The sequence below is a fragment of the Rhinopithecus bieti genome, unplaced genomic scaffold (assembly GCF_001698545.2).
Source record: "Rhinopithecus bieti isolate Rb0 unplaced genomic scaffold, ASM169854v2 scaffold_5982, whole genome shotgun sequence".
Lineage (NCBI taxonomy): Eukaryota > Metazoa > Chordata > Mammalia > Primates > Cercopithecidae > Rhinopithecus > Rhinopithecus bieti.
Genome location: NW_016805132.1, coordinates 1,973,345 through 1,985,163, shown reverse-complemented (window position 1 = coordinate 1,985,163; position 11,819 = coordinate 1,973,345). Strand labels below are relative to the sequence as shown.

Here is an 11,819-nt window from a genome sequence, read left to right as displayed (position 1 = left end):
ATCACTTGTGTTTGTTAAATGCCATTCTCAGGTCTCATCTCCAGATGTGTTAGCTCTGTAGGTCAGTGTGGAGCTCAAGAATTGACATTTCTAAGGTGCCCAGATGATCAGACACCACAGTTTGAGAAAACAGAAATGTGGCACATTAGCCACAAAAGTGTTGAGGCGAAGGAGCCATTTCCTCCCTCTCTCACTTTCTCCTTTCCTGTGTGACCCTGGCTAGTTATTGCATCATTGAAGCCATCATAATAAGCCAGGAAGGAAGAAATTTCATAACTGTGCTGACTCCACCAGAACCCCTGCCTCTGTGAGCAGGGAGAGGTGAGGAGTAGCAGATGTTGTTAGCTGCCTACTCAACAGCCATCCCCTTCCCCAGTCCATGCCTCTACACTCTTTCCTGCTGAACAGAACTCCCATTCTGTTCAGGAAACAAGGACTGTGTGTTCCACAGCAGCCTGAGCCCCAGTCCTAGCCCCGGCCCCAGGACGGAATCTTGATTGGCAAGGCAAGAGGTAGGTCGGCCTCCCCGAAATGTCCTGATCCCAGAGGTGAGCAGACAGGTTCAAGGAGTTCCTAGTACTTCCCCTAGTACTAAAGCTGAAGCCCTTTCCCCAGCCAGTGCAGCCTCTGGCATCTGAGGCAGATCCCAGCAGAGGATACCAGTGGCTGGAGACGTCTGCCTGGTCCCTGTAGGGTTCCAGCCTTTAATTTGGCCTTATGCTTGCTCTACTGCTCACTGTGGCTGGCTCTGAGAGGTAGGATTTGAGCCCAGGAGGTAGGTATGTCCATGTTTTACTTTAATCACATCTGGCTGACCTGGTTGCAATGAAAATGAGTTCTTTGAAATACTGTTTTTCCCTTAAAATGAAGGTGGGGATTGGTGGAGAACAGGATGGGGTAGGAGGGTGGGGTCAAAAGAGACTTCCAGGACTTGCCTGCAGTGAGAACACCCTGTGTGAGGCAGGTGGAGGAAAGAGTGGTGCCCAGCCCTTGGGTGTTTCCCTGTCCCTTCTTGCTTCCAAACCCTGGCTTTGGTACCCACAGGCTGAACTCACCTGTGGTTTGGCTATGTCCCCGCCCAAATCTCATCCTGAATCCCCATGTGTTGTGGGAAGAACCTGGTGGTAATTGAATCATGGGGGCAGGTCTTTCCTGTGCTATTCTCGTGATAGTGAATAAGTCTCATGAGATCTGATGGTTATTATAAGGGGGAGTTTCCCTGCACAAGCTCTCTCTTTGCCTGCTGCCATCCATGTAAGACATGACTTGCTCCTTGTTGCCTTCTGCCCTGATTGTAAGGCTTCCCCAGCCACATGGAGCTGTATGTCCAATTAAACCTCTTTCTTTTGTAAATTGGGCCAGTCATGGGTATGTCTTTATCAACAGCATGAAAACGGATGAATACACCCACCCTTGCCCTTTCAAGGCTAGTTTCTTCTGTCCATGAGGCTTATTCAGAGGCTATATTCAGACCCTAACTCCAAAGCCAGTCTGGGAGCAGAGCCTGGGTGAAGCCAAAAGTTGCCACTATTTGATTCTTTTCTGTGCTACTCATGGTCTTGCTGTAACACTGCTTCTACCATTGCTTTTTTAAAAGATCTAATAAGTGATTCTTAGATATACAAAAGAGGTATAAAATATAACATAATTCATACCTTCATACCCACCATTCAGCTTAAGAAACAAATCATTTAACAGTGGAGTTGAAGCTGATCCATTCTCTCTTCCCCCTCCTCAAAATCAGCTGACTCTTGTGCCTATCATATGTATTAAGTTTGACTACAAATAACAGAAAACCCAAAATAGTTACTCAAGTGAGCTGGAAGTTTACTGACCCTTGGTACAAGAGAGGTGGAGGGAAGCAGTTCAGGGCTTCTGTGGGAGCTTCACAGTCCCCAGGACCAGCCATCCCCGAGCTGCCAACTGCAGCACCATTTCCACCTCCTGGACCAAGAGAGCTGCCATGCTCCAGCCATCTCATCTACTTCAAGCCAGCAAAAAAGGAGAAATGAAGGAAAGAAGGGCATGACACCTGCCTTAAGGTGACTTATTGAAAGTTGTACACTATGCTTCCCTTACATCCTATTGGCCAGAACTTGTCACAAGGCCACATCCAGTTGTGGGAGAAGCTAGATGTCATTTTTATTCCAACGGGCTATGTGAAAAGGAGAGTGAAATTGGGAGACCCCTAGTGGTCTCTGCCACATCATAGCCTTAACCAACATGCTGGCTTAGGGCACTAAATTGCTGAAGATGTTGAATTTTAATTTTTTTAAATTTTATTTATTTATTTATTTGAGATGGAGTTTCATGCTCGTCGTCCAGGCTGGAGTGCAATGGTGCAATCTTGGCTCACTGCAACCTCCACCTCCTCCTTTCAAGTGATTCTCCTGCCTCAGCCTCCTGAGTAGCTGGGATTACAGGCATGCACCACCATGTCCAGCTAATTTTGTATTTTTAGTAGAGATGGAGTTTCACCATGTTGGCCAGTCTGGTCTCAAACTCCTGACCTCAGGTGATCCGCCCGCCTCGGCCTCCCAAAGTGCTGGGATTATGGGCATGCGCCATCACGCCTAACCAGATATTGCTTTTTTAAAACAAGCTTTTAGTATATGCAAAAAAAAAAAAAGGATATAGATGATAGAGCTCAATGAAATCTCATAAATGAATCATGATATAGACTGTAACCAACACCCCAGAAAGGCCACCTCATGCCAAACAAGAGTCTGATTAGAAAATAAAATCCCAGGTTAGTAGCTGTCTTATTCTATGTTGGTTCATGAGAATTTAGTTTGCATCACTCCTTGTTCTTAAAGGACTACGTTTCCAGTTTCTGGTAATACTGGTAAGTGTTTCTCTTGATGAACGAGCTGAAACTGAAAGTGAATTTCCCTTTAGAAAAATCACAATCCACAGGGGGTCATATCATGCATTTAGTTACAAGCTACATGAAATAAAGAGGGATGGCATTTATTGTGCGTCTATTGTGTCAGCTTCTGTGCCAAATGAAGATGCTGCTTTTGAAAATACAACCAGTGGAAACACCGCTGTCCCCATTCCTGGATCTGTCACTGACTGGGGCTGTGTGATGTCACTTGAACCTGAAGTCACTTAAGCTGGCTCTGCCTTCGTTTTCTCATCTGCCAAATGGGGATAATATAGTGATGATTAAAAGAGGAAAATATTGCCAACATGGTCTATAAATATAAAGCTTGGGCCGGGCACAGTGGCTCACGTCTGTAACCCCAGCCCTTTGAGAGGCCAAGGTGGGTGGATCACCTGAGGTCAGGAGTTCAAGACCAGCCTGACCAACATGGTAAAACCCCGTCTCTACTAAAAATGCAAAATTAGTTGAGTGTGGTGGTGCATGCCTGTAATCCCAGCTACTCGGGAGGCTGAGGCAGGAGAATCACTTGAACCCGGGAGGCAGAGGTTGCAGTGAGCTGAGATTGTGCCACTGCACTCCAGCCTGGGCAACAAGAGTGAAACTCTGTCTCAAAAATAAATAAATAAATAAATAAATAAATAAATGTAAAGCCCGGTGTAGACATTGCTTCCTTCCCCTTAGGAGGCCAAGTGTTTGACCGAGCTCTGCCTACAGTGTGTCTTTCCACTGAGCTTGCCTCCTGGCTCCTAAGTGCCATGAAGGCAGAGGTCATCCCCACCTCCCATCCCTGAGCTGATGATGGAGTGAGCACTGAGACACATTCGATGGATGGAGCCAAGGGCTTGCTGTGTTTCCTTTTACAACTGGATCTGAGTCATGCCTCCTTTTGCCTCCCACTGCGGCCCTCCTCCCCTGGATTTCTGGAACACTCAGGCTGTCTGTGTGTTTTAATTTATGCTGCCTTCCTCCCTTCCTTTCTTGCTCTTTTCATACTTGCCAGCCCATATATATTTAGCTCTTTTCATCTTTCTTCATAAATCATTCCCGCAAGTCAAGTCCCTGAAAATGTTTCCCCTGAAACCCCTCCAAACGGTATTTGAAACACTTACCTCCTCATAAATGCAACGTGGACAATTTGGCCTGTCACTGCTGCCTTAGTGCCAGGAGAAAGACAATAAGGAAACTGGGGTGCAGGCTCTGGCACTCCATGTGGGGAACTTTGTATCCCCTTTCTTTTAAAGATGCTGATGGCTGGGCGCGGTGGCTCACGTGCTAGTAATCCTAGCACTTTGGGAGGCCAAGGCAGGCAGATCACTTGAGATCAGGAGTTCGAGACCAGCCTGGCCAACATGGTGAAACTGCAGCTCTACTAAAAACACAAAAATCAGCCAGGTGTGGTGGCGCATACCTGTAATCCCAGCTACTTAGGAGCTGAGGCAGGAGAATTGCTTGAACCAGGAGGTGGAGGTTGCAGTGAGCCAAGATGGCACCATCGCACTCCAGTCTGGGAGACAAGAGCAAAACTCCATCTCAAAACAAAATAAAATTATAATTAAATTAAGATGCTGAAACAGCATTGAAGGGTTCGGGAAATAATTTACTTTATGGTCCTCACAATGAAGGGGTAATCTGGTGGTGAAAGGTCTGGGCTGTAGCATCTGAATGTCTGAGTTAAAATCCTGGCTTGGTCACTTATTTGTTGTGGAATCTTGGACAAGTTACATGACTTCTCTGTGTCCCAACATCCTCAGCTGTAAAATGGGAATGAGAGTTTACCTTACTAGGCAGTTATGAGAATTAAATAAGTTCATTCACACCAAGTTCTTAGCATGTTGTCTGGGACATGGTAAGTGCTTGACAGATTTTAGCTTCTTGTTGTGTTTTTTCCTGGGTGTACCCAGTCTCCATCCTTTTCATCATTATTATTGGCAGAACCCTTGTTTTATGCTGGATTCCAATATAACCTGAGTTTTAAAATAATAGCTTCTTCTGCCTTCCCTTGCAGCCAAAACAAGTCATGTGACACAGCTCTTGCCAGGGAGATGACAGCTGGAATCGTGAGTAGTGCAGCCAGAAAAGCTTTGTAAAGGGAGCAGACTGAATTGCCATGTTCCTGTCTGCCTTTCTCCCCTTCTTCCTTTTTCCTGTTTAGAATGTGAATGTGATGTCTGGAGCCTCAGCAGCCACATTTGGACCATGAGCCCAATTTGAAAATGACAGTCATGTGCCCAGGATGATGAGAGAGAAAGAGAAAAGGAACCTGAGTCTTTCCTCCCAGATGGCGCTGTGCAGCTGCCGTACCAGCCCTGGGCTGCCTGCCTTTGGACTTCTTGTAACCAAACAAATGAATAAATAACCACGTAATCTGTGTAAGCCCCTACTTGTCATGTTCCTATTAGCAGCTATGTGCAATTCCTAACTGCTGCAAGCGTAGTTTCCTGGCTGGGAGCAGCTCCAATTAGAGCTGGATAAGATCCTGAAGTGGTTTGTAAACTGCATTCTGCAGGAGCTGAGGGATCCTATGAAGCCCCCTCTCAGACTGGAGATCAGGGATGGGAGGAGTAAGGACCATGCTGCCCTCTCCCCACCTCATCTTTTTTCCAAGTTTGTTTTAACTTACTGTAGCGGGAGAGGTGGCCCAGTTAGGTTTTGCGGAAAGAACAGATTTCAGGACAAAAAAAATAAAAGGTTTGGAAATCACTTTTCTTGTCCAACCCCCTCATTTTACAGATGAGTGATCTGAGGCCCCCAAAACATCTTGCCAGTCAAGCTCAGCCAAGCAAAGCCAAGAGGAGAACCCAAGTTTTCCGCTCTTTCCGGGGGCCCTGCCAAGTGCTGGAACTGCCACACACAAAAAAAGCCGATCCAAAGAGTTTACAATCGCTGACGAAGTCCCAACCCACTGAGCTCTGATGGGCTGCCTGCTCTTAGGGGAATTGGACAGGGCCCCTCCGGTTAAAACTAATGAGGGCCGGGAATGCCCTTTCAGGGCCCTGGGCAGCCAATTTGCCCTCCTGCTGAGAGAAAGTTGGACCCGGTTCCTCTTCTGTCTTTATAGTAATTCATTCATTGTTTGTTTATTTTTTTTTAAAGCACACACACATTAGATGTGTGAAGCAAAGCGGGTGAATGGGTGGCATGAAATCCTCAATGCATGGGGCTCTTTGTCCCTGTTCTTGTAGTTCTCCTTTGCAAAATGCTCGCTTAATCAATTCAAGATCAATGGCTGCTAAGTCGCAGCTGTAAACACCATCTCTCATTCAAGGTCAATTAGAGCAGCCCGGTGTTCTGTAGCAGGAAGTTTAACTGTGGGAGAGGCCTGAGGAGGGCCTTTATCATGGAGCCTTCAGTAAGTGTTTACAGAGCCCGTCCTTGTGGATTTGCTCTGTGTGGACACATTGGTCAACTTGGTAGAAAATACATCGCCACTTGAGTGGAATAACTAGATGTTATAATAATTCAGAATATCTGATTCCAGGACTTTCACTAGAAACTCTTTTCCTCATCCCTCCATTCTATCCATCCATCCATCCATCCATCTACCCACCCACTCCACAAATTATTTCTTGAGCAGCTACTCATGTATCCAGCACTGGTGCAGAAGAAAACAGGCAGAGTCCTCACTTGGAGATTTTTTGAGGGGAGCATAGACAGCCCGAGAATGAACAGGTAAATGAGTGGACAGAGAAGGGATCCTGTGACAGAGTTGTCCTCAGCTGGAGAAGCAGCCCAGAGGAGTCCACACTGCACCCCCTCCATGGGGCAGCCGGGACCATGCAAGCCCCCCTACCTTCAGCCCCACCCCATCCCAACCCCAGGGCTCTGCTTTCCAGCTATGATGAACTCATGGGGCCTCTCAGAGCGTTCAGTGATTATCAGGGGCCAGGCTCAGTGTTAAGCGTTTGGCTCGGGTTCTTCTGCTGAACTCCTTTTGGAAACAGGCTTTTTCCCCCTACCCTCAGGTGCCCACAATGAGACAAGGGCTGAAAAGTCTCTCAGAGGAGCCCAGATACCAGGGTGAGTTTAGCAGCCCTTCACTTTGTGAGCACTGGGCAAGGCCCGAGACTGCTTGAAGACTCTTATTTGTAAACTCCAAAGGCTTCAGAACAGCTGTGTGATGCAAAAGAAAAAATCGCCATAAAGCCAGCTTTCATAAATTCATTCAGCAACTATTTTAAGGCATGGAGGAGAACCAGAATAGATGCTACACTTGGAATTAGAGACCCAAGTTCAAATCCTTCCACCACCTCTCATTCTTCAGCAAGTCCTTAATTTATTGAGGCTCACTTTCCTAACTTATAAAGTGGTGCTAACACTATCCCACTCATGTAACTGTGATGAGGATTTTTTTTTACATAGGATTCCATAGCCAGTGACTGAATCTGCCTTGGAGGCAGAGAGATCCACCAAGAGACTGGGAGAGTGGCTTAGGCCAGGGGCACTAATGAAATATTGCAGATGAGAACAATGGCTGGGAAAGACGCCAAAGTGCTAAGATCAATGGGACTTGGCAACTCCCTGCAGAGGGGTGGGGTACCACCATTCATGAAGGCAAGGAACTGGGAGAAGCTTGGGAGACTTGGTGGGCAGTGATGCCATTGACAACCACTGGGGACACCAAAGATACTCTGTTTGGGAGACCTGTGGGCCAACCAGGTAGTCATCAGTAGGCACCTGGCAGCTGGAGACTGTGGGAGTCATCCACAGGTGGTCATTGAACACACGATGGGCATGGGTGAGGTCTGGTAGGAGACACATGCCATTTTTGACTGTCCAACATAACATACACCTTCAAACAACTGCTCCTCCTCCATTGCCGTCATGAGTGTTTGCAGGACTGACAGTCCCCATAAAATGCAAGGGGAGATAAGAGGCCTGGACCCCTGGTCATCCCAGCAGGCAGCTCCCTTGGCCATGTGATTGCTGTAGTGGGGAAGATATGACTCAGCATGGGACACTCAGAGTCCTTCCTGGGGATTTTTCAATTTGGAATTAAAGAAGGGGCTTTGTCTTTTGCATCCCCGAGTGGGAAGGAATTGAGACATGCCAGGGGCCATCTTCTGTGGAATATGAAGAAAGCTAATTTGCTGGAGAGAATAAAGCCAATCAGAGGAAGCAGAGCTGAGAAATAGAGAGGAGGAGAATCCTGACTGCAACGTGTTCCTGATTCCATTCTCAGAAACTCCCAAAGCTTCTGTGCTTTCCACAGCACTTCCTTCAGTTCATTGAGCTACTGCAGGCATGAGAGTCATTAAATTCTCTCTTTTCAAGTCAGCTTGAATTGAGTTTCTATCACTTGCACTCCAAAGAATCTTAGCTAACTCAGCTCTCAAAGGCAGAAAGATTACATAGCTGATTTTGAACACTTTACTATCCATATACACATTTCAGAAGCTGATGGAAAGCTATGGGATGGATGCAGGAAAGGTTGTCTACAAGTTCAAGGTGGGGGAATCTCATCAAAGAGCCCAGTCATGGAATACTAGAACCTCTGGGACACAGGAAACAGCAAGGAGACTTGGGCTGATCCTTGGGAGACAGGTCATTTTCAGGAGACAAGAGGAGAAAGACTAGGGCCAGAGGCAGATTGAAAAGATCATATAAATGGAAGGAGAATCAAGAAGGGGCAGCATGGTGAAAACCAAGGAAGAAGGATGCTCAGAGGAAGCTCCCGCCAGTGCGTTGATAAAGGCTGTGGAATTTGGGAACTGCATAATGGATGTTTTGGCGAGCTCAGCAAAGAAGGCGTGGGGCAGCTCACAGAAGCCAGGTTGCAGGGAGGGTTCCTAAGAAGGAGTGAACCTTGAAAACATGCTAAGTGAAAGAGGCCAGATATAGGGGCCACATATTCTATGATGACATTTATATGAAGTATCCAGGATCAAATAGGGAAATCCACAGAGGCAGGAAAGAGATTGCCAGAGGCTGAGGAAGGGGGAATCAGGAGTAACTGCTTAACGGGTACAAAATTTCTTTTCAGGGTGATGAATGAGATAGTGGTGGTGGCTGCACAACACAGCAAGCACACTAAAAACCACTAAAGTGTACTTTGTTGTTTTGTTGTTGTCGTTGTTGCTTTTGGAAATAGGGTCTTGTTCTGTCACCCAGGCTGGACTGCAATGATAAGATCTGGGCTCACTGCAACCTGCACCTCCTGGGTTCAAGTGATTCTCCTGCCTCACCCTCCCAAGTAGCTGGGATTACAGGCACCCAGCACCACACCTGGCTAAATTTTGTATTTTTAGTAGAGTCAGGGTTTCACCATGTTGGGCAGGCTGTTCTCGAACTTCTGACCTCAGGTGATCTGACCACGTTGCCCTCCCAAAGTGCCAGGATTACAGGCATGAGCCATCATGCCCAGCTTAAAGTATACATTTTAAAGGGGAAATATTACATTATGTAAATATGATCTCAGTTTCAAAGCAAGTGGGGGCTGGTAGAAGGGAAGCAGCAAGAATCGAGCCTCCATGGAGGTGCTTGGCAGAGGATCCAAAAGGAGCGCTGGGTGATACCTGGAGGGAAACAGTAAGATCAAGGAAATGATTTTTTAGGATGAGAAACCCTGACCTCAGAGAGAAGGTAGGTGTGGTGGGCAGAATGGTGGCACCAAAGATGTCCTTATCCTAATGCCTAGAACCTGTGAATATATTACCTTACATGGCAAAGGGGACCTCAGATTGCAGGTGGAATTAAGGGCGCTGATCAGCTGACCTCAGCATAGGGAGATGATCCCTGATTATCTAGGGGGCCCTGTGTAATCACAATGGGCCTTACAGGTATGACTAGGAGGCAGAAGAGTCGGCATCAGGAGGTGAGATTTGAGAAAAACTCAACTGGCCAAGCCTGGCCTTACTGATGAAGGAAGGGAGTCACAGGCTGAGGAATATGGACAGCCTCTAGAAGCCGGAAAAGGCAAGGAAATGGACTTGACCGCAGGGCCTCCAGAAGAAAAGGCAACACTGCAGACACCTTGACTTCAGCCCCTTGAGATGCATGTCAGACATCTGACCTGCAGAACTCTAAGATAAGTCTCTGCTGCCTTAAGCCACTACATTTTTGGTCATTTGTTACAACAGCGATAGGAAACCAACACAGTGGGATGTTCCAAAGATAGGGATGACTAAATATCAGGAGGAAGCCGGTGGCTATGAGATGGCGGCGATGTAGGAAGAACATTGGCCTCAAAGCCAAATGATGTGTGAAACCCCAACTACCACTAACTTAACTGCACAGTCACAGGCAAGTCAGCCCTCCCCTTGCTGGGCCTCGGTTTTCTCACCTGTGAAATAGGAGCATTGGTGTGATGACCTCGAAGGGATCTACCAGCTCTGATGCTCTTGTTCCTCAGGCTTTGCAGCTGCAGTCATTGGAACAGCATATGCTGGGTCTGCCTCTGCCACGGTCCATAGGGAGGCTGACCTGATTGTTTTGGTTTGTCAGAGAGGCTGCCCTACTGAAGGATGGTGGCAAAGGACACTCAGCTGCCTTCCACAGAGGCAGCAGGGTAAAGAGGATCCAGGATACCCCACTATCACCATCCCCATAATATATGTATTAGTCCATTTTCACACTGCTGTGAAGAACTACCTGAGGCCAGGCCCAGTGGCTCACCTCTATAATCCCAGCACTCTCAGAGGCCAAGGTGGATGGATCACTTGAGGTCGGGAGTGCAAGACCAACCTGGCCAACGTGGTGAAACCCCGTCTCTACAAAAAATACAAAATTAGTTGGGCATCGTGATGCACGCTGTAATCTTAGCTACTTGAGAGGCTGAGGCAGGAGAATCGCTTGAACCTGGGAAGTGGAGGTTGCAGTGAGCTAAGATCACACCACTGCACTCCAGCCTGAGCAACAGAGCTAGACTCCACCTCAAAAAAAAAAAAATTAAATTAAAAAAAAACTACCTGGGACTGGGTAATTTATGAAGAAAAGAGGTTTAATTGACTCACAGTTCCACAGGTTTAACAGGAAGCATGGCTCAGAGGCCTCAGGAAACTTACAATCATGTTAGAAGGCAAAGGGAAAGCCAGCACTTTACCATGGTGGAGCAGGAGAGAGAGAGAGAGAGTGAAAAAAGCCACACACTTTTAAACCATCAGATCTCATGAGAATGCACTCACTAGCATGAGAACAGCAAGGGGGAAATCTGCCGCCATGATCAAACCACCTTCCACCAGGCCCCTCCCTGACACATACGGATTACAATTCAACATGAGATTTGGGTGGCGACACAGAGCCAAACCAAATCAACATATATCTTCCCAACCCCCTGAAAGTTAGGAGGGGCTCTGCCAACTGTCTCCCACTGGCTGACCTTGTTAATGAGTTTTGGCTTCAGAATCCTCCTCAACACAGTGCCCCACAAAGCCACTGCCAACTGAGCAGGACTGACAGGTGAGGTGGTGTCTACAGGGCAGCCTCGGGTTGAGATATTGCTGATACCAGCAACTTCCTTGAAGCCATAAGCACCTTTGGGATTAGGTAAGACCTTAAAATTCTTTCAATCATAAATAGCAAACTCTGGGTTAATTAGTTCACCAAGGTTCTGAAGGAGATTCCTGATTTCAGACAATAGAAATCATCCCTGGCCAACTAAAGAGAAAACACTAAATCCCTGTTGAAAACGTTGAGTTGCTTACAAAATTTGACAAGAAGCAGACAAAAGAGGCAAGACCGTAGAAATTAACAGTGAGAACAGTCACGTTCATGGCACAGGAAAATCGTGATTAAGGCAACACTGTTGGCACGGCTCCCCACCCCGGTCACTGCATTGGCACCTCAGCTGCCGCCCTGAATAGCCTCTACCTGAGCTCACCTCTTTGGGTCACGCTCAGGATTGAAAGTACCAGGAGAAAGCGTCAGTTGCCGGAGCATAGGTTAGGTGCTGCCCCCTGGTGGCCGAGAGCACAGAGACCGCCTCTGTCCCAATCCA

At 47.2% G+C, this 11,819-nt stretch overlaps 1 long non-coding RNA gene across 1 annotated transcript; it reads left to right on the top strand.

Annotated features, from left to right (window-relative positions):
* Positions 1-271: 271 nt before the first annotated feature.
* Positions 272-6,223, top strand: LOC108529137 (uncharacterized). The gene is made up of 4 exons (XR_001885413.1): positions 272-512; positions 4,893-4,944; positions 5,040-5,256; positions 5,618-6,223. It is a non-coding gene; the product is annotated as an uncharacterized LOC108529137 (long non-coding RNA).
* Positions 6,224-11,819: the final 5,596 nt, after the last annotated feature.